The 20,147-nt window shown below is 45.7% G+C and overlaps 1 long non-coding RNA gene across 1 annotated transcript; it reads left to right on the top strand.

Moving 5' to 3' along the window:
• Nucleotides 1-1,845: 1,845 nt before the first annotated feature.
• Nucleotides 1,846-19,764, top strand: LOC147007044 (uncharacterized). Its single transcript, XR_015054442.1, has 3 exons — nt 1,846-1,883; nt 15,591-15,669; nt 19,083-19,764. It is a non-coding gene; the product is annotated as an uncharacterized LOC147007044 (long non-coding RNA).
• Nucleotides 19,765-20,147: the final 383 nt, after the last annotated feature.

Genomic DNA, 20,147 nt, shown 5'->3' with positions numbered 1-20,147 from the left:
ATTCAATTAGCGCCAACGTATTTTGCCTTTTCCCAATGTCATCGCAAGGAAAAACACAAAGAGAAGAGGAAAGAGGAGAAAAAAAAAACGTGCAAAAAATAATGTACTTCCTGCTTCGGAGCATACCAGCACTCTGATCTTACCGAAATTTATACACCGTCTAATAGGAAAACGATCATAACTTGGGCCATTGTGTTTATCTATAAATGCGCATAAGAAATCGAGAAATTATTAGAAAACACGAAGTCATCACTCTCCGGAAGCCCTTACGTTGTAACCTGTAATGGGGAACGCGGCTGAGCTTCCCTTCCCCATCGGCCACGCCCACGCAACAACATGTCTTGCCATTGGTTTGGTAAATAAATGGCCATAACTTGCGAAGCACTTGTCCGATTCATATCAAACCTTGAAAAGGCACATCCTCAGGTCCCCAGCAATATATCTGGCAAGTTTCAATTAGATCGGACCAGTGGTTATCGAGAAACAGCGGTCACACACAGAGATTGCTGGAATTATAGATAGATGTCGACACAAAAAGCATTTCTTCGTTGTGTGAAGTCGAGAGGAAAACATTTTGGCGATAAATTTCCCAAGAAGTCACCACAATGTCACCAGAAACAAATGGAAAGATGACAACAAATAACCACGTCACGTGCATCCCTGACGGGTGTACCAACATGGCGGTGGTACGGCTGTACCAACATGGCGGGGTGGTACTGGTGTTCCAACATGGCGGCAGTGGTGCGGGTGTACCAACATGGCGGCGGTGGTTATCTGCCGAGAATGATTAATTTAATTTCTGTTTCAAAAGTTCCACCAATCAAGACTGCATGAGGGAAGCACTAATATGATGAAAAAGAGAGAGTTGAAAGGAAGCAAGCGAGGCCTCGTGAATTACCCAAACCCCAACAAAGCACCACTTCAGGGACCAAAGTCGGGAGCACTCAACATTGAAGTCATTGTTATTTATTTACTCGCAGTTTCCCTACTGAGGAGGTGAAGGAGGTTATTTATGTTTTCTCCCCTTTCTGTCCTGTTTGTTTGTGTGCAGGATATCTCAAAAAGTTGTGGACGGATTCGGCCGAAACTTGTTGGACACGTTTTTATTTTTATTTTTATTTTTTTTTTTTTTGTATACCTTGGTCGAGGCTCGTATGAGAGCTAACACACAACTCACAGCAAGGAGGCATGAGACAAGAGGGGCGGGAGTGGAAGGGACAAATCATTGGGGAACAGACACAGGTGAACTGTGGAAGGGAGAGGGATGGGGATGGGACGGGGAACATGGCGAGGAGAAGATGGACATTACAGGGACTTTCAGGAAGGAAAGCAGGAGAATTGAAGGAAGTGGGCTTGGGTGGATTAACGGGGGTAGAAAAGATCGAGGATTTGGATGGGGGAAGATAAGAGGTGGTGGTGAACAGCTGTTTTGAAAGCCTGGAGGGAAGAATGGGAAAGAATAGAGTGAGGAAGTTTATTCCAAAGGCGGGAAAAAAGAGGAATGAAAGAGTGAAGATGAGCAGTGATTCGTGATTTTGGTAGTTTTACCAGAAGGGGGTTGTTGGCGGACCTTGAGCGCCCTGTGGAAATGTGGTTGGGACAAATCGCAGAGAGAGCAGGGGGGGCAAGGCTGGAGAGGAGTCGGTAGAAGACAGAAAGACCACCGACCAACCTGCGGTGATTGAGTGAGAGGCCCAAAGACTCAGCTTCATTGCGGGAGATGCCAATGATCTTAAAAGCCCTGGTTTCGACAGCGTGAAGTCGAGAAAGGTGGGAGGCAGGAGCACCAGCCCAGAGGGGAGAGCAGTACTCCATCAGGCTACGGACAAAACAACGGACAAAACAACGTTGGGTGTTCACGTCCTGAACCTTCGGTGGTGGAGGTAATAAATTATGGAGAAAGGATATGATAATGATTTTTATGTCACTGGTGACGAAGTCGCTGGTGACATCATGTTCTCCCGTTGTCCGAACGTCCGCACGTGTTAATTTTCTGTTTTCTCTCCAACCAACTGTTACAAGGTTTCTTCTCTCCATTCTCTTAATTCACCTTAATTACATCCATCAAGAAATGTCTTTAATCCCATTTCTGACCGAAAAATTAAAATAAAAACAAGTTGCTTTGAGTTCACAATCCATCAACTATTCTTTTTTTCTAACTTCAGGGTCAACTCACCTCTCTTAACCCTCCCTCTTAACCCTCCCTCTCAACCCTCCCTCTCAACCCTCCCCTCTCAGTCCTCCCTCTCAAAGCAACCATCACACTCTTCTCCCTCAACTGTCCCCATTCACGTTTCTCAAAGTTGCCCCCCCTCCCCACTTTCATCCACAAAGCTGCCCCTCCCCACTTTCATCCACAAAGCTGCCTCCTCCCCCTGCCCTCTTTTTGATTTGAGGATCACATTCACTCAAACTCTTCACTCAAACCTCACAGATCTTTCCACACAGGTTGCCACTGACAAACCAGACATTATCTGCTTCATAGAAACTTTCCTCCTCCTCCTCCTCCTCCTCCGACTCCCTCGTATCTCTCTCTGGTTACTCCCTCCTCCGGTTTGACAGACCTGAGCCTCGTCTTGGTGGAGGAGTTGCTTTCTTCATCAAAGACTCTATTCCTCACTCTCCATGCACTGCCCTCACTCTCCTACACCCCCAGGAATACCTCTGGCTATGGCTTCCCCTCCACTCCCATCTCATGTTTATACGTGTGCTGTACCGTCCACCAAACAGCGATGATTCCATTTACATCTCACTATCCGAAAACATAGACCAACTTCTATCTTCTCATCCAAACTCTCTCTTCCTTATATGTGGTGACTTTATTTGTCATCATGCCAGTTGGGTCGGTGTGGGTACCTCTCTCACCTGTCATGGCACTTCAGCAAAAGTCTTCTGCGACTCATTGGGACTGACTCAATCGGTCAATTTCCTGACCCAGATCTCAACCAATGGTACTCCATCTCTTCTGGATCTGATTTTGACAAATTTCCCTGAAAATATCTGCTGCTCTTCCTTCGCTTCAATCGGTTCTTCTGACCACGTCCTTGTCAAAGTGGACATCTCTCTGGCTGTTATCAGAGAACCACCTCAGCGCCGTCAAGTCTGGTATTTCACTCAAGCCGACTGGCAGGGTCTCCAAGCAACCATCAAACTTCTAGACTGTTATCCCATCGCGACTTTCTCCAACATCAACTCATCCTGGGAATTGTTTCACAGAAACTTGCTCTCCCTCATGCACAGATTTATCCCCTCTTGTCTTGAGTTGTCCTACCCTTCCTCCTGCCCATGGTTCACTGAAGCTTGTGGTGAGGCAGTTGTCCTGAAACAACTTGCCTTTGCCTCATGGAAAGCAAACCCAACTGAGGGTAATCTCAGTTCCTTCCATTAAGCTCAGAAGAAGTGTGTATCTACCCTCAGGAAAGCCAGAAAAAAAACATTTCGAAGGTCAAGTCTGAACTCTCAAACCTCTCTCCCTCCTCCAAATCCTGGTGGCATCGAATCAAATCTGTTTCTGGTGTGTGTTCCCCCTCCATCCCCTCCCTTACCACAAATGGCCGCACTGATGATACCACACGTGAAAAGACAATATCTAAACTCGATGTTTGCATCAAATTCTTGTGTCCAAAACCCATCACTTTCTGTACCTACCTTACCCAGTGGCACCCAACTGTCCCTGGACTCTGTGTCCTTTTCTCCTGACAAGGTGGAGAGCTTGCTGTCAAACCTCGACTCAGATTCTTCAACCAGTCCAGACTGCATCAGCCCACGTGTCCTAATGATCTGCTCCTCTCCTCTTGCTCACCCTCTCTCTGCTCTATTCACCCTCTCATTTGCTCAAGGTCATCTGCCATCTGCCATCTGCTTGGAAATCAGCAAACATTTCTGCCCTGCACAAAAAAGGTGCAAAAACAGATCCCTGCAACTCCAGACCAATCAGCCTTCTCCTAATAATCAGCAAGGTTATTGAAGCCATCATCGCTTCAGACATTAAATCCTTCCTCTTCTCCAATGGCCTGATTTCCGATCATCAATTTGGTTTCAAACCAGGTCACTCGACGCTGGATATGCTGCTTCTGCTCTCCCAACAATGGATGGTGGTCCTCAATACCAGAAATGAAATCAGAGCCATATCCCCAGATATATCACGTGCTTTTGACATGGTCTGCCACCCTGCTCTGCTCACCAAACTCTCTTCCGCTGGTATCCAAGGCCATCTCCACTCATGGCTCGCAGACTTCCTCTCCTGTCGCAGTCAACGTGTGGCCTGAAATAGAGTTCTTTTATCCCTCTTCCTGTCCAGGCTGGAGTTCCTCAAGGGAGCGTTCTGGGCCCTGTTCTTTTCTGGTTTTCATCAATGATCTCTCTGACTTTCTGGAAAATCCTCTTTATCTCTTTTCTGATGACTCCATCCTCTGTTGTACCATCTGTCATCCCTCAGACCGGCAAGCAGCAGCTTGTTCGTCCTCTTCAGATCTGAGTAAAATCACAAACTGGTCCAACACGTGGAACATGACTTTCAATCCGGACAAATGTCACCCTCTCACGATGCCTCTCCGAAAGGAATGTTTGGCAACCCCCCACCTCCCCCCCCATCTACTTTTTCAACAATCCTCTGGAAGAAGTCCTTTCTTTAAAGCTTCTGGGTCTCACAATCTGCCATGATCTTTCCTAGGAAAGCCACAATTCCAACCTGGCCTCCAAAGCGGGCCTCTCTCTATCTCACCGCAGGGGCTGGTCGGTGGTCTTTCTGTCTTCTACCATCTCCTCTTCAGTCTCGCCCCCCCCCCCACCCTTGCCCTGTCTGCGATTTGTCCCCACCATATTTCCGCAGGGCGCTCAAGGTCTGCCAACAACCCCCTTCTGGTAAAACTACCAAAATCACTAATCACTGCTCACCATCACTCTTTCGTTCCTCTTTTTCCCTGCCTTTGGAATAAACTTCCTCACTCTGTTCAATCCTATTCTTCCCACCAGGCCTTCAAAACAGCTGTTCACCACCACCTCTTATCGTCCCCCATCCAAATGCTCAATAGTTTCTACCCCCGTTAATCCACCCCAAACCCACCTCCTTCAAATTCCCTGCTTTCCTTCCTGAAAGTCCCTGTAATGTCCATCTTGTGTACCCCGTGTTCCTCGCCCCATCCCTCTCCCTCCCACAGATCTGATGTCTCTGTTTCCCAATGTTTTGTCCTTCCCACTCCCGCCCCTCGTGTCATGCCCCCCCTTACTGTGCGTTGTGTGTGAGCTCTCATACGAGCCTCGACAAGGTATACAATAAATAAATAAATAAATAAATAAATCGCTTATCAGATTGACACGAAATTTTCACCACAGGTGGGACTACTCATGTGGAATCTTTTTAATGATAATTATGATGTCACAGGTCATGGTGTGTGGCAACTATGTTGGAAAAAAAGGAAAAACTTTGGATCCCTGTATCCAGACCATGGAAAATAATTGAAACTTGGCACATGTGAAGAACTCATGGGAAACAAGTTTGATGTTTTTTTGATGACGTCATCGGTGGCTTCTTTGTGACATCATAATTGCATATGTCCAACGCTTTATCCGATCAGTGTGAAAAATTTTGAGGGTCATCTCAGGCTACATTGTATTGGGGGGGGGAGGGGCGGGGGGAATAAATTGATGATGTCATTGCTGACGTGGTTCGGCAGCCATATTGATTTTAACATACAAACCGTCAAAAATCTTCTCTGAAACAGCTGAACAGATCGAGGTGAAACTTTACAGGTATGATCGCCCATGCATGAGGAACAAAAAGTTCTCCAGTTATGACGTCATTGGTCAAATGGTTTGGCAGCCATATTGGATTTACCCTCAAATCTTGAAAAATCCTCTCCAGCACAGGTTGACAGATGGTGGGGAATCTTCACCCACATGTTCCCCAAGCCTTGTGGATACCAGTGTTTACGAATAATTAATAGGTCACATGGTATGGCAGCCATATTGGACTGAAGGAAAATCTTTGTAAAATTATTTCTCTTGAACAGCTTCATAAATCAACATGAAACCTCACAATTATGATCAAGTCGTCATGTAGAATACGTGTTTTTAATTTAAACCTGATCGGATGTACGGTCTGGCAGCCAGGATTATTAAATATTTTGAATCTGGGTTCTGCGATTTAAATCAAACTTGTCTGGTGCTGTCATAGGTGGGCTTCATTGTGACGTCATAATTTCAGACGTCGAATGCTTTATCCGATCAGTATGAAAAATTTAGAGGTTCATCTCTGGCTAAATTGTATCGAGGGTGGTGCAATTGATGATGTCATCAGTCATGTGGTTCGGCAGCCCTATTTTCCTGAACATACAAACCGTCAAAAAATCTTCTCCGAAACGGCTGAACAAATCGAGGCGAAATTTACAGGTATGATTGACTATCCCTGAGGAACAAAGAACAAAGAGGAACGTATGGTGTCAAAGGTCACATGGTTGGGTAGCTTCGACTTTTTACTGCGCGTGCGCTGCATACAATTGCACCGAGTTTGAAATGTCCCCGCCGGCGTCTACATGTCTCCGGTGTCCCCTGTGTCCCCCCCCCCACGTGCCTCAAGACAGCCAATGACGGCCATCCAGTAGATGCAGTGCGTAACCTCGACGGAAATGGCGACAATTGACGGAAATACCCGAATATTTCAATGGAAATTTGTGAAACTAATGTGTTATAAATGTGAAAACCATTTAATTTATTGCTTGACGGAAAAAAAACGAAGAAACGCACCCCTCATGTACGAACGAACGAAAGACGTCATTTCCGCCCACCATGGCATTTCGCGCCGAAAGACGTCACTTCCGTTCACCATCGCATTTCGCGCCGATCGCCGAATGCTGAAAGCTTAGTTCTTCTTATGCTATCATTCTTTTGCGGTCCCCTGCCACGCTGTATCGAACGATTTCATTCTTTCTGTTATATATAAAGGTGCTTATCACAATAATAACAAGATTTTTACATTCCAAATATTAAGTACGCTTTTTAATTGTTTTTTAACTGAAAAAGCATAAATTGCATATTTTGACATTCGTGTACTCATTTGCTTCACCACACGTGCTGTATTGAAGGATTTCACTTGTTTAAAGAGTAAACATTTTGAAATCGTCTTCTCCAAAATGGCTTAAGAGATAAAGAGGAATCTTCACCCACATGTTCCTCTCGTCTTGGGGATACCACGGTGTTCACAAATAATTAATTGGTCACATGGTCTGGCAGCCATATTGGTTTTGAACAAAAATCTTTTTAAAAGCCTTTCTCTTGAACTGCTTCATCCAACGACATGAAACGTCACAGTTATGATCTAGTAGTCATGTGGAATATATATCCGGATGAAACTTGGTGGACAGGTTGGGTGTGTGGCAAGGATGGATTAATTCCAATTTGGTGAAGATCCGAATCTGGATCTGGATGCGAGAGTTATTTAATTTTTGAAGTGATTCTTCACCACTGAGAGGTCGGGTCAAAAACGATATAGTACTGTCTGTATGGCATACTTCAAAAATGTATTGGGCCCGATATGTTCTCGTGGATCAGGCATTATGTGGTAGAGGTATGCGCTCTCCCGAGTGCCCTTCAAATTATTATTATTATTATTATTATTATTATTATTATTATGATTATCTGGAATCCATGAATGAAAGGGAAGTGAGATTGATTTAAAGCTGCAAATGCACATATAGCCAGCTTTAGCTTGGCATCAGGTGGGTTTAAACATTCGTTTCCACCAAAAATAGACTGTAATTCGTTTCAATGACAAATGATAAAGAGTAAACTGAAGGAAAATTAAATAATCCAGCAACAACAGATGAAGTGACAGACTGTGGTCTGCTCAGTGTCTCGGTAAAACTTTCGCACTACCCAGCCGACCCCAATGCAGGTTTAGTCTCTGATGGTGATGACATGATCTTCTCACGGTATGTTGTGGACAATATGGTGAGGCTGAGGAATTCTATTGACTCTCCCACTTCCAGTTTCTGTTCATAGTTGTGGATTAGACAGTTTCATTGTGTGTTAAACTGGATTTAGGAAAGAGTTTTTGGCAAATGCTCGTGATTGGCAAGTGGTGACGAGGAGGAACAAAACATTCCCCACCAAAGGCTGACTTTTCCTTCAATATATTTTCCCTTCTCTCTCTTCGCAGAGCGCCAATGCTGCTGAAGCAGCTTCCTGAGCAAGGGTTATACTGGGTGGTTTGCCATTGCCTTCCCAGTGGAAGTTAAGCCAGTAATTTGTTTCTTTACGGTGCCCGTGATAGCTCGCCTTCCATTCGTGAAAGACACCATGGGATCTTTAATGTCCACTGATGAATGCTGGCAGAAGGAATTCCCATTTAATGTCCATCCGAAGGACAGCACACACATAGTTGAATCAACCTGTCTGTGAAACACCGGCAAATGTGCGCACCTCAAGGTCATCCTGCCAGCTCCTTTAAATCAGGTCAGGTCAGGTATGGGAGTATGTGCCAGAGCAGCGCGTCGCTACGTCTACTTGTGACAAGTAGACGCAACAGGCCCTGTCACTCAGTGTCATCATGGGAGATTAAAATAATTATGAGAGCTTTCAACTCCATAGAATCCAAGAGACAGATGTGACTCTGGGCTGCCAACCCACAGGGGAGAGCAGAGTACCATTGAGCTGAGGACGAGGGCCTTGAAGGTTGAGTAGTTTTCAAAGAAACCTGGATCGACAGAGGTTGCCCAATGTGTGGTTGGCTTTGGAGCTCAGCTTTGCTATCTGGTGAGCCCAGGAAAGATCATGGTTGATGGTGAGGCCCAGAAGTTCAAGAGATTCGATCTCTTCCAGTGGATGACCAAGGAAATAGCTGGGCTCGCTTGACGTTCCTTCTGGAGTAAAAGGGTCAGAATGTGACATTTTCCAGGATTGAAGGATATGCTGTATTTACTATTTCCAGATCAGAGAAAGAGAGAGAGACAGAGAGAGAGTCACAGCTGCGGTCTGCTTAATAGAGGGATGGGGGTACTGCTTGACAATGTGGACTCATCTGCAAAAAGGAAAAGGTTTCCCAGAGCATCAAAGAGGTCATTTATATCCACAAGGATGAAGAATAAGCCTGATGTGGGCTTAACGGTTGAAGTGGCTGGCTTAAAATCTTCGAGTCTTGAGTTTGAGCCCTTGTGCCCGCGATAGCTCGCCTTCCATTCATGAAAGACACCATGGGATCTTTAATGTCCACTGATGAATGCTGGCAGAAGGAATCCCATTTAATGTCCATCCGAAGGACAGCACACACATGTTGAATCAAACTGTCTGTGAAACACCGGCAAATGTGCGTACCTCAAGGTCATCCTGCCAGCCCCTTTAAATCGGACGGATTCTCATGAATCAACCTGGAGGGTTGATTCAGCCTGTCACCCTTCCGACGTCGGCAAAATCAGTACCAGCTCATTGCTAACAAGGGCACTGCATCAGCGGCACAGCCATGCTTCCAGAAAATGATGCAACCTGCAGCCAAAGGCTGCATACGAAACAATAACGATGAAGAATGGATCCAAAGCACAGTTTTGGGGAACTCCAGCTTCCATTGGGAGAGGGGAGAAGAGGGTTCGTTGAATGCATCAGTAGAAGTCATCTGTGACCTGCTACAGGTGCCATGTGAACCTGTACTCACCTGTTTCATGGTCGGGTTATCGGCAACTAAACCGTCTCCACCACCTAGTTTCCTGGTGAGGAGAGGGTACGATATGGATACCCAGCAGTATTAAAAACACATCCTGTCAAAGGGCGGAGAAGCTCCAAGTGAGACAACGGCCATCCATAATCTAGTGCCCAACTGTGTCTGCGGATGTCCTCCTGCTGTTGGGTTACTAGTTTGGTGGCAGGATTTGTACTCCCGCCACCATAAACCCCTTCATTCGGCAAAGCATACCAAAAAAATCTGAAAACCCACTCCGTGGGAATACCTCCTGTGCAGCTGCCCTCCTCAGGGCAGCTCACCGGATGACAGGATTGGGGCAAAGCTTTTTGGGACCTCCACTTTTTGATGATAGGAGGAAAACCATGGGGTAACCTTCCTGGGGTCAGATTGCAGTATTGTGTGTCGGGGTGGTGATGAGGTATCATCCAACAGACGGCGGTCTCCTGGGGTTAACCTGAGGCGGTCTCTTCGGGTGGGTGCCTGGAATGTCCCATCCTAAACAGAGGATGATCACATGTCTCTGTTATCATCTGAGCTCAAGCGTTTTGACATCGGTATTGCAGTACTCTCTGAGGTTCGGAGACCAGATTGCAGTGTAATCACTTTAATTAGACTTTTGAACACCAAAACGAAACATGTTGCAAATGAAAGTCGAGTGAATAACAATATAGAATATGTCACTTAAGAACGCAATCAGGTCAGCCTAAGTACCTTAAGAATCAATTAAAGTGGTTAACGCCAACCAATGGTAACTACTGTATCTTTAACCAAAGTTGCTCGGCGCAACCCCATTGTTGAATGCCCAGCAGAAAACGAAACTACTTCCCTTTTTTTACAACCGCGTAGTTTCCAACCCAAACCGAAATTAAACATTGGTGGCGGCACCAAAACTTTTTAGGTCTGGTACATCGCTGAGATGGCAGGTTCTGCCGGAGAACCACCTCAAATGAACATGTGTTTTTGTCGATCTGGTGACTTCCGAGGGTGCAGCGCACTGCAGACTACGATTCTCCAGCCATCGACTCTCCAAATCGTAATGGAATCAGACGAAGGAGGTGAGTACTTTGGTGTGTTCATCGATAATGTACGTGATGACATTTGAATGAAAATTTCCAAATGCAAAGTTTCAGGCCGTGAGATGATGCATGTTCATAATCTTAAATTCCTCTACAATGTGACACTTTTAGCTCATTAGACATTCGATGTATCGGTCCACTATAGGATGCAAAATTGATAGAAATTCAGGCAGCGATGTCAACATTTTTCAGACTTGGAGATGATCTCATCACATGATCAGGAGACCGATCATTCGATTGAACAATGGATGACGATTGAACCATGGATGACAACCGCGCCCCTTGAAGGAAAAGTAACATCTGATGTTCCATCCACAGTCGATGTCTGTGTGATTGATGGTAATTTCCTATTGCATGCATTACCACCCAATCTCCCAAGGACCTATGGAGGCCTTGCTCGTTGCATCCTGATACAGGCTGCAGCCCTGAGTCAAGGTCGCATTGACATCTTATTCGATACGTACGATATTCCATCAATCAAAGATGTGGAGAGGATAAACAGAGGTACCTCAGAAGGAACATACAACATTAGAGGCCCTGAGCAAGCAAGACCGAAACTCAAGGAAGCTTTGAAGTCAACTTCGTTCAAGCGCCAACTGCCCTTGTTCTAAGCACGTGAATGGGGAAAAGCTGAGTATCGACCTATAATTGGTGAGTGCGACTTGTTTGTTGGCTTCAACGACAGATGTGTTCATATAGCCAGCCAAAATGGCCAAGTTGTGCAAGAAGACGTCGATTCCTTTAAGAGCAATCATCATGAGGCTGATACCCATATCATTCTCCACATTGCTGCCATGTCAGCTCAAGGAATCTCAGGTGATATCATAGTAAGAGCTTCTGATACAGACATCTGTGTAATCCTCCTGCATCATTGCCAAAAGTTTGCGGCAAAAATATGGATGGATACAGAAACAGGGAAGAATCGGCGATACATCAATATATCGACCATAGCACACCAAATAGGACCAGAGATGTGTGCTGCACTTCCTGCCTTACACGCCTTTACCGGATGTGATTATAATTCAGCATTTGTAAGGATGGGGAAGATACGTCCTGCATCAAACGTGGAGAAGAGTGAACAATTCAAAGAAGCATTCTTAAGTCTGTCCCGTGATGGTAGATGTAATGCATCTAGTGTACAGGCGATCGAAGCGTTTACGTGTACCATGTACGGATACAAGACGGCCACATCTTTGAACCGTGTACGGTATCAAGCGTTCGAAAAGGCTTCCAGTCAAGAACATAATCCTCAGAATTTGTGCATTCCACACCATATGCAACCTGCTCTCGACCATTGGAAAGAGGTTCCAAGATGCCGGTTTGAGGGACTTGTGCGTCGAGTCAGGCGTGATTGCCGAGGGTTCCATAGCTGGGCTGATGGAAGGCCGCAAGTACAACTGTGGTGTGAGGCTCCACAAGCTTGTGTACGAAGCATTGATGAGGCTGGCCTGGAAAGGATTCCTCCCATGGCTAGAGGAGAACCACATTGCAGACCTGCGCCACCTGGAAGAAACCCTGACCAGCATCAGCAACTTCTGTGATAACATCTGTCAGATGTCGTTCAAGAAGGTTCTGGAGAATACCTCATGCGTCAGCACCATGGAGCTATTCCAAGTCTACCTCAACTACCTCAGGGATGGGAATGGCGATCTCTCAGCATTCTGGATGTCGTATGTCGACATTGTGGAGATCATGCTGGCACTCCTTCGAGCATCCAGAGAAGGGGACTGGATGTTACACCTAGCATCCATCCGAGAGATGATTCCATGGTGCTTTGCCTATGACAAGCTCAATTACACCCGATCCCTACCCGACTACTACGCACAGATGTCCCGACTGCCGCTCGACCACCCCGAAGTACATGCCCACTTCATGGAAGGTGGCTTCTCGGTTCAGATCGGCACCCCGAACCCATTCGGACGGATTCTCATGGATCAGATGATCGAGGAGACTGTCAACAAAGATGCACAGACACCTGGAGGAACGAAAGGATTCAGTCTGAATCCAGGAGCTGTGACCCAATACTATCTGATGTCAGATTACCACAGTATGTACCTTGGGCACCTGAGGGATATGGTAGGTCGAAGTCACTCCCAGCTGAACCATCCAGATCTGCAGTTACCGAGGATCCGGAGGGATGAGGCTGAGATCCAATCCTTGGTGGATCTCATGGAGAACAGCTGGCTGGATCCACTGAGTCCTGATCAAGCACAATTTGTCAGCTTGTTGCTCCTCCTGATGTTGCCAATGACCTCCTCGCAGCTCGCACGGTAGGAGAGGAGGCATACCAGGATTTCAAGAAGAAACGCCTGGAGACAAATCCACCAACTGCACAGTTCAATGACAAGATGACAAAAAGGAATTTGAAAGCATTCACCCACATCCGGAAGAAACCAACCAGCAAAGCGCAAGCCAAAGAAATTGTTCTCAGGGCTGACAGGAACCTGTTTGGGCACATGATCCTCGTTGCTCAGAGTCGAGATCTGCACATAAGAGATGTCTTGGCGCACCCCCTGGGGCCCTTGCCACGGTCATTTGCTAATGGCGATGGATCTCTGCGGAAGACGAACAAAGCAACCCTTGCCAGAGAGCTGGAAAAGAGTGTTTCTCCCGCTGAAGTTATTGCAGAGCCATCAGAAACTGTCATTGAGGGCATGAGCCTGGTACAGAAGATGAAAGGGAATGACAAGACGTTTTCACAGTTGGCTGAAGCGATACTGTCAACGGCTCTTCATGATGGAGCCCAGAGTAAACGCATTGATATTGTCTTCGATGTTTACCGAGAGACGTCCTTCAAAGACGCAGAGAGATGCAACAGAGGTGCAAGCACAGCAATCCAGTTCAGGAGCATCGCACCAGGCCACAAAATTCAGCAGTGGAGGAAACTGCTCTGCAGCTCTTCCAACAAGGCAAGTCTAATCAAGTTCCTGGTAGAGGAGTGGAAAGAACCAAAAAGCAGGGAGAAACTGAAGGAAAAGTTGCTCTATGTAACCTGCAAGGAGGTCTGGAACAAGCTCACCAATGACCACTGGGAGAAAGTGGCAGAGCTGAAGTCCACACAGGAGGAAGCAGACACCCGAATGCTTCTGCAGGCTCTGCATGCAGCAGAGGCTGGGTACAAGGCTGTGGTGATCACTGCAAAGATACAGATGTCCTTGTGCTGTGTCTTGCCTTCAATAAGGACATCCCATGCCCCGTGTATCAGAAGTGTGGTACGCAAACCCGCACACGGTTCTTAGACATTGACAAGCTTGCGAGATCGATGGGAGACAGTGTCTGTGATGCCCTGGTTGGACTGCACGTGTTCTCCGGTTGTGATACAGTCAGTGCCTTTGCAGGCCGGGGAAAGATGGGCGCCTTGAAGCAAATGAAGTCGGATAAGACCTCCCAAGAGGCCTTCAGTCAGCTCGGTCATTCATGGGAAGTATCCACTGAGCTCTTTCAGAAGCTGCAAGAGGTCACCTCCCACATGTACGTGCCGTCTTCCAACACCACGAAAGTCAATGAACTCCGACATCAACTCTTCCGTGCCAGATGGGGAGAGATAGAGTCCAGTCAGCTTCCACCATGTGAAGACTGCCTCTTCATGCACGTCCTCCATGTAAACTACCAGGCTGATATTTGGAGGTGCTGTCTGCAATGCTAACCCTATGTTCCAAGCCCCAAGGGTTGTGGATGGACCAATGATGATGACGGGAAGCTGGCAATCGAGTGGATGCAGGGTTCTCCAGCACCGGATGCAGTGTTGCAACTGCTTTCCTGCAAGTGTGGACGGTCGTGCAAACTCCCAGACTGCACGTGCCTTGCCAATAAGCTGAAGTGCACTGATATGTGCAAGTTGCGAACCTGCAGCAACCAGCCCGCTGATGTCGAGGAAGAGGTTGTGGACCTTGAGGACTCTGATGCTGATAACAGTGATAAAGTCTTGACTACTGATCCATGATGTGCATGTTTTGGCACAATCACAAGGATATTCATGGCTACAAATATGCATGAGTAAAACATAGTACATAAACATGCCACAGTAGCGTGGTGAAATTTGGGTTATCCGTAAATTTCACATTTTGGACGCTTGTTGGAACGAGGGTAGGGGAAGGGCAATTCCTTTAACTGTGGTAAAAAAAACTTGTAAAATGTTCATAAATGTTTTCCTCATACAACATGTGCATGTTGTATGCTACTGCGGATCAGTAGCACTACCCAGGGAACTTGTATGACAATATTATAAATTAAAATGTACTGAAAATCACTAATCAGCAACATTTTGATAGGCCCTATTATTCGCCCCTTTCTGCCATAAAACAAATTCTGTCTTCAGAAATGACAGAAAGGATTATTCGGATGGTATAAATAAAGCATTTCAGACATGGCTTTGTGGTTTGCAGTTCATTCTCGCCCCATATGGAAACAGCAATTGCATCATTCGTGAATGTTTCTGAGTTTGCCTTTTCGCTTTCATCATGCGGAGGGTGGGTACATTCCAGAGATGATAACGACCAATAAGCTGCCAGTCTGCAATGGTTATCACATCAAAATATGATATATATATATATATATATATATATATATATATATATATACACACCAATTCAAAAATCATAACTTGGATTGGTTTCCTTAGATGGGACCGACAAGTGGAATTTCTGGCCTGGGCCCATGGACTGTGTCGAGCCTGGGTTTGATTCCTGACTCGGCTATAAACCGTCAATCCCAGTGTTTCACAGGCAGGGTGATTCATCAATGTGTGTGTGTGTGTGTGTGTGTGTGTGTGTGTGTGTGTGTGTGTGTGTGTGTGTGTGTGTGTGTGTGTGTGTGTGTGTGTGTGTGTGTGTGCTGTCCCTCAGACCCTAAACTGCACGTCGAGTCGACCAGAATTTGTTGGTGGACATTGAATATCCCACGGTGTCGTCCTTCACAGAGGAGGTGAGCTTTTGCCGGCACCCTGACCAAATAACCATTTCCTGCTACAACCTATTGGGGGCACTGTATCAGTGGCACAACTGCGCTCTCAGCCAACGATTCCACCCCACAGCCTTGTGCTGCAAATGAAATAATAATAATAATAATAATCATCATAATAATGATAATAATATTCTTTTATTTATTTATTTTTTACATCTTGCGATGCATTTCTTTATACCTGATGAAATGTCAATTATATTTTGTGAAATCAATGAAAGATGCGTTGTTTTTATGAACCCACTGTGATCAGAAAAGTTTCAGCACTCGTTGCATAATATGGGACTTTCTGGTTGTGATAACACCTCAATTGGGGATGAAGCTGGGGGAGTCCTGCTCATACACCACAAAAGGACAATTCCACTGTCTAACTCCCTCTTTGAAATAAATAAGTAAATAAATGAATAAACTAACCAGTCCGCAGTACAGTATTCCTATTGCGATCACACCACCCCTGCACAGAGAAGGCCGACATGAGTCGGTGCAATTTGCATTACGCAGTGGGTCTCACTTCCATCGGCTACCCTTCCAGGCCCAACCAAAACTCTGTCCCACACTTTCGTCAAAGTGTCAAAGTTGAATCATTTTAAACATCAAGAAGCAAATTTTGATGCAGTCTGGACATATCTCTTGCTTTTGATACAGCTGCCATCCTACCTTACTCTCCAAACTCTGTCTCTCTGGCATCCGTCGGATCGCGGAGTTATCCGTGGCTCGTCGGCTTCAGGGTCTGATGTTAAGCAGCGGGTCTGAGCCACCCCCTCAAGAGCCATGCGCACTCCCCTGAACCTGCAACACTGCCTTACTCTCCAAACTCTGTGCCAATGAGATGGGTTCCCAGCTTCTCGGTGGACAAGGCATCCATGGCCAACTCCACACATGGCTTACCGACTTCCTCAACTCTCATAGTCAATGCGTGGCACTCAACACAATTCTTTCATCTCTCCCGAGTAACGATTGAGTACCCCAAGGCAGTGCTCTAGGCCCAGGCATATTCATGATCTCCATCAATGATCTCTTGATATCTCTGGTACTTGGAACACATCCTTCAATTCTGACAAATCTCACACTCTCACTATCTATCTCCAAAAGGACCGTCTAGAAACCCCTCCTGCAACCACCCCCCCCCCCCACACCATCTACTTTCTCAACAATCTTCTTGAGGAAGTTCAGTCATTCAAACTCCTGGGTCTCACTATCAGCCATGATCTCTCTTGGGCAAACCACACTTCAAAGTTGGCCTCCAGAGTCAGCTGCTAACTGGGCATCCGCGAAGGTGCTATGGATCAGACACTTTCATCTCAAGACCACACTACTGGTGCAAAAGACGAGGGGGGCGGCCCCTCTTCCCCTCCCCAGTGCATTACTTTTACTGCAGTATCTCATAATTTCTCTTTTCTCCCAAATCCTCGACCCCCTTTCTTCTTTTCCTCAATTTTCACTTCCTCTTCCTCCTTCCAATCAGCACACCTCACCAGATGTAGATATATCATACATATATAGTACTAAACCAACATGGCTTCATGGATTAGTCCAAAGACTGGGAATCATTGCAAAAAAATATTCCTCTGAAGTTCATTACAGCCATGATGACCTTTGGACATCACCGAAGGCATTTGTCTCATGGCCTTTGCAGGCCCATGTCGCATTACAAACCTGCCCAGCAACATATTTAATCAACTCTGACCACCATTGTTTGGAAATAAATTGTTGTATGGAGGAGGGGGGGGCAGGAGGGAAGAGTTTCCTGCACAGCCTTGGTCGCAAGCAAGGATGGGGAGATCTCAAATATATTTCACAATCAAATCATATTACATTCATATTGGTACACGTCCGGAGGTTGTGAGGATAGTACTCGGACCTGCTTCCCAGCCAGTGACCCTGAAGGCGACGAGCGGAAGATAACTCTGCGTGGCACGACGGGTCGCTGGGCAACCACGGATGCCATCGAAGACATTAAAATCAGGCAGGGTCCAGCATCTAACTCTGCTTTACCTTTCCGGCGAATTAAGCCTTCGAGCTGTGGAACCGTGCTCTCAACACCCCACTGCTGTCTACCAAAATGGCCGAGCGATAACGCAAGTGGGACGTTGACAAATAACGAACCATAATGGAATGGCCGGGCAGAACTCCTGGTCAGCAGAACACACTATGGTTTAACCTGTTGGCTCCCAAATCTTTTTGTCCACGACCAAAAATTTGAAATCACATTCGCCTCATGACCCAAATGGTACCGGTGTCGACTCGGTACTGGTACATACCAGTACCGAGTATACCAGTACCGAGTATACATACTCGGTATGTATAACCAGATAGTTTGTGTCAAAGCCACCCAATGCTCGCCTGTTTATACATTTATCATTTTTAAAAGAGGAGTCTAATAATATTTTTTAGAAAGCATTACAGTGAAGTCTGATCCAAATAATTTTAAAGCAATGTATGTATTTGTATATTGTAATCAGTAAAAAATAGTGTGGTTGATAAAAACATGAGAAAGGAAATAACTTGCACCAAAAACTTTAACATTTTCACACTCACGCTGACGCTGATGCTCACGATCACGCCGGGGTATCGCAATAGCTCTCTGTTCTTCGAACAGGCGAGCTAAAAATTGTCGGAGAAAACACTTTCAATGTGAAAACACGCCCTAAAAAATCTGGATTTGTGAGAATTCTCCTGCTTATAAAGTTCCTTGGAGAGTCATGGTTCTGGAGCCCGCCCCTCGAGCATGGCTTGAGCTTTGTGGGCATTGCCTCCCCAGTGGTGCGTTCCTGTTACCATGTGTCGCTCATTGGCCGAGCCTATGGTTCTATAATGGAGCCACAACCAATCCCACTTATCCGCGGCACTTTGTTCTGCCGTTTCTTGCTTGTTGAAGAGATTCGCACTCCCGGTCTTCACCACTTCATGATTTGCTTTATGATGTACATGATTAGATTTGCAGTGAGTTGCAATAAACTTTTTGTAACATGTAATGTGAGTTGCAAAGCATATATTGATGTAGAGGTAGAGAGAGAGAGAGGTTGAGAGAGAGAGGGGGGTAGAGAGAGGGGTAGAGAGAGGGGTAGAGAGAGGGAGAGAGAGAGGTAGAGAGAGAGAGGTAGAGAGACAGAGACAGAGACAGAGACAGAGACAGAGACAGAGACAGAGACAGAGACAGAGAGAGATTGAAGGAGATGGGGACAGAGATAAGAAATTAGATTAGAAGAGAGGGGATTCAGAAACAGAAGAATGACAAAGGGGGTTCGAATCTGCTACACAAACAGAACACTTTTCCCTATCCACTGATACAAGGAGAGAAGTTATTTATCTAAACAAAATTGCTGCAGATATAACTACATTTGGGAACCCTTATCTGTTGGGATGTGTCTCCCCAGGGCCTTCCAAAACTGTAACATTATCGTATTATTTGAACGCATCAAACACACATGGATAGCAGCACAGGAATTCTCAACCGAAGGGTGGACAACATGGGAAGGACACCTCACATGGAGTAAGTACAACCTTTCTCTGGAGTGCAAGGAACCCAAATCATAAAATCTCACAACTTTGGCAAATATTTTGTTTGCATTTTTAACACAATCATGACATTAAAATACACAGTTTGATATCTGTCTGACTGTGCTACTTGTACTTCAAATTCATTCGGTCATTAACTTGCCCCAGGAAAAAATGAGAGTCGTACTCTCATATGCTATAGTTGGTAACATGTGCAACGACAGTAGTCTGCAGAGAATAACTAAAGGATAGGAAAGCTATTTTGCCTGGGTTGTCCCATCTGAACAATTTGATAAGCAGACGAGGGGTCACATGACGAAGGATGAAGTGACTTCATTTTCTCTGCCCCACCACCTCCCCAAGGGGGTTTTCCATCTTGTACAAACTCCATGTTAAAGTGTATAAATGGCTTTTCGTGGCATTTGGTGAGGTTCACCTTCCGGAAGTAAAAATTATTTTATCATTAAACTGCTCCTTATCAACAAACAAAACAAACCTGGAGTAGCTGCTCCATCCACCGACTGGAAGTAAAAATTATTATAACCATAATTATTATAACCAGGGGGCTCGAGACCGGGAGCCCAGACGATTTATTAATGTAAAAGACAGTAAAAGGTTTGACCTCCATGAACGTGAGGTAACAACCCCAGATATATGAGATTTCGATTGCTGCCGGGGCGGATGTGCGGCTTTGACCCCTATAACCCCTGCTGAGGTCTAGAAAAATGACTTATTGATGTGAATGATGGCAAGAGGAAAATCACCCTCAAATCTTTCGTTATGGTCACCTGAGTAATGAATGAATAAAGACGGGAATTTTGGGAGCAGCCTTGACCTTGACAGCAGCCCCTGAAAGGGCCAAAAAAAAATAAAAATCTAATTTGTTGATGTAAAAGACGGCAAGGGGAAAATCACTGCTGTCTGTTCTCTGCCATCTCATCAGG

This window comes from Eptatretus burgeri, unplaced genomic scaffold, assembly GCF_056783735.1.
Source record: "Eptatretus burgeri isolate ZD-2024b unplaced genomic scaffold, Ebu_testis_v1 Ebu_testis_scaffold_877, whole genome shotgun sequence".
NCBI lineage: Eukaryota > Metazoa > Chordata > Myxini > Myxiniformes > Myxinidae > Eptatretus > Eptatretus burgeri.
This window is presented reverse-complemented; position numbering and strand designations above follow the sequence as displayed.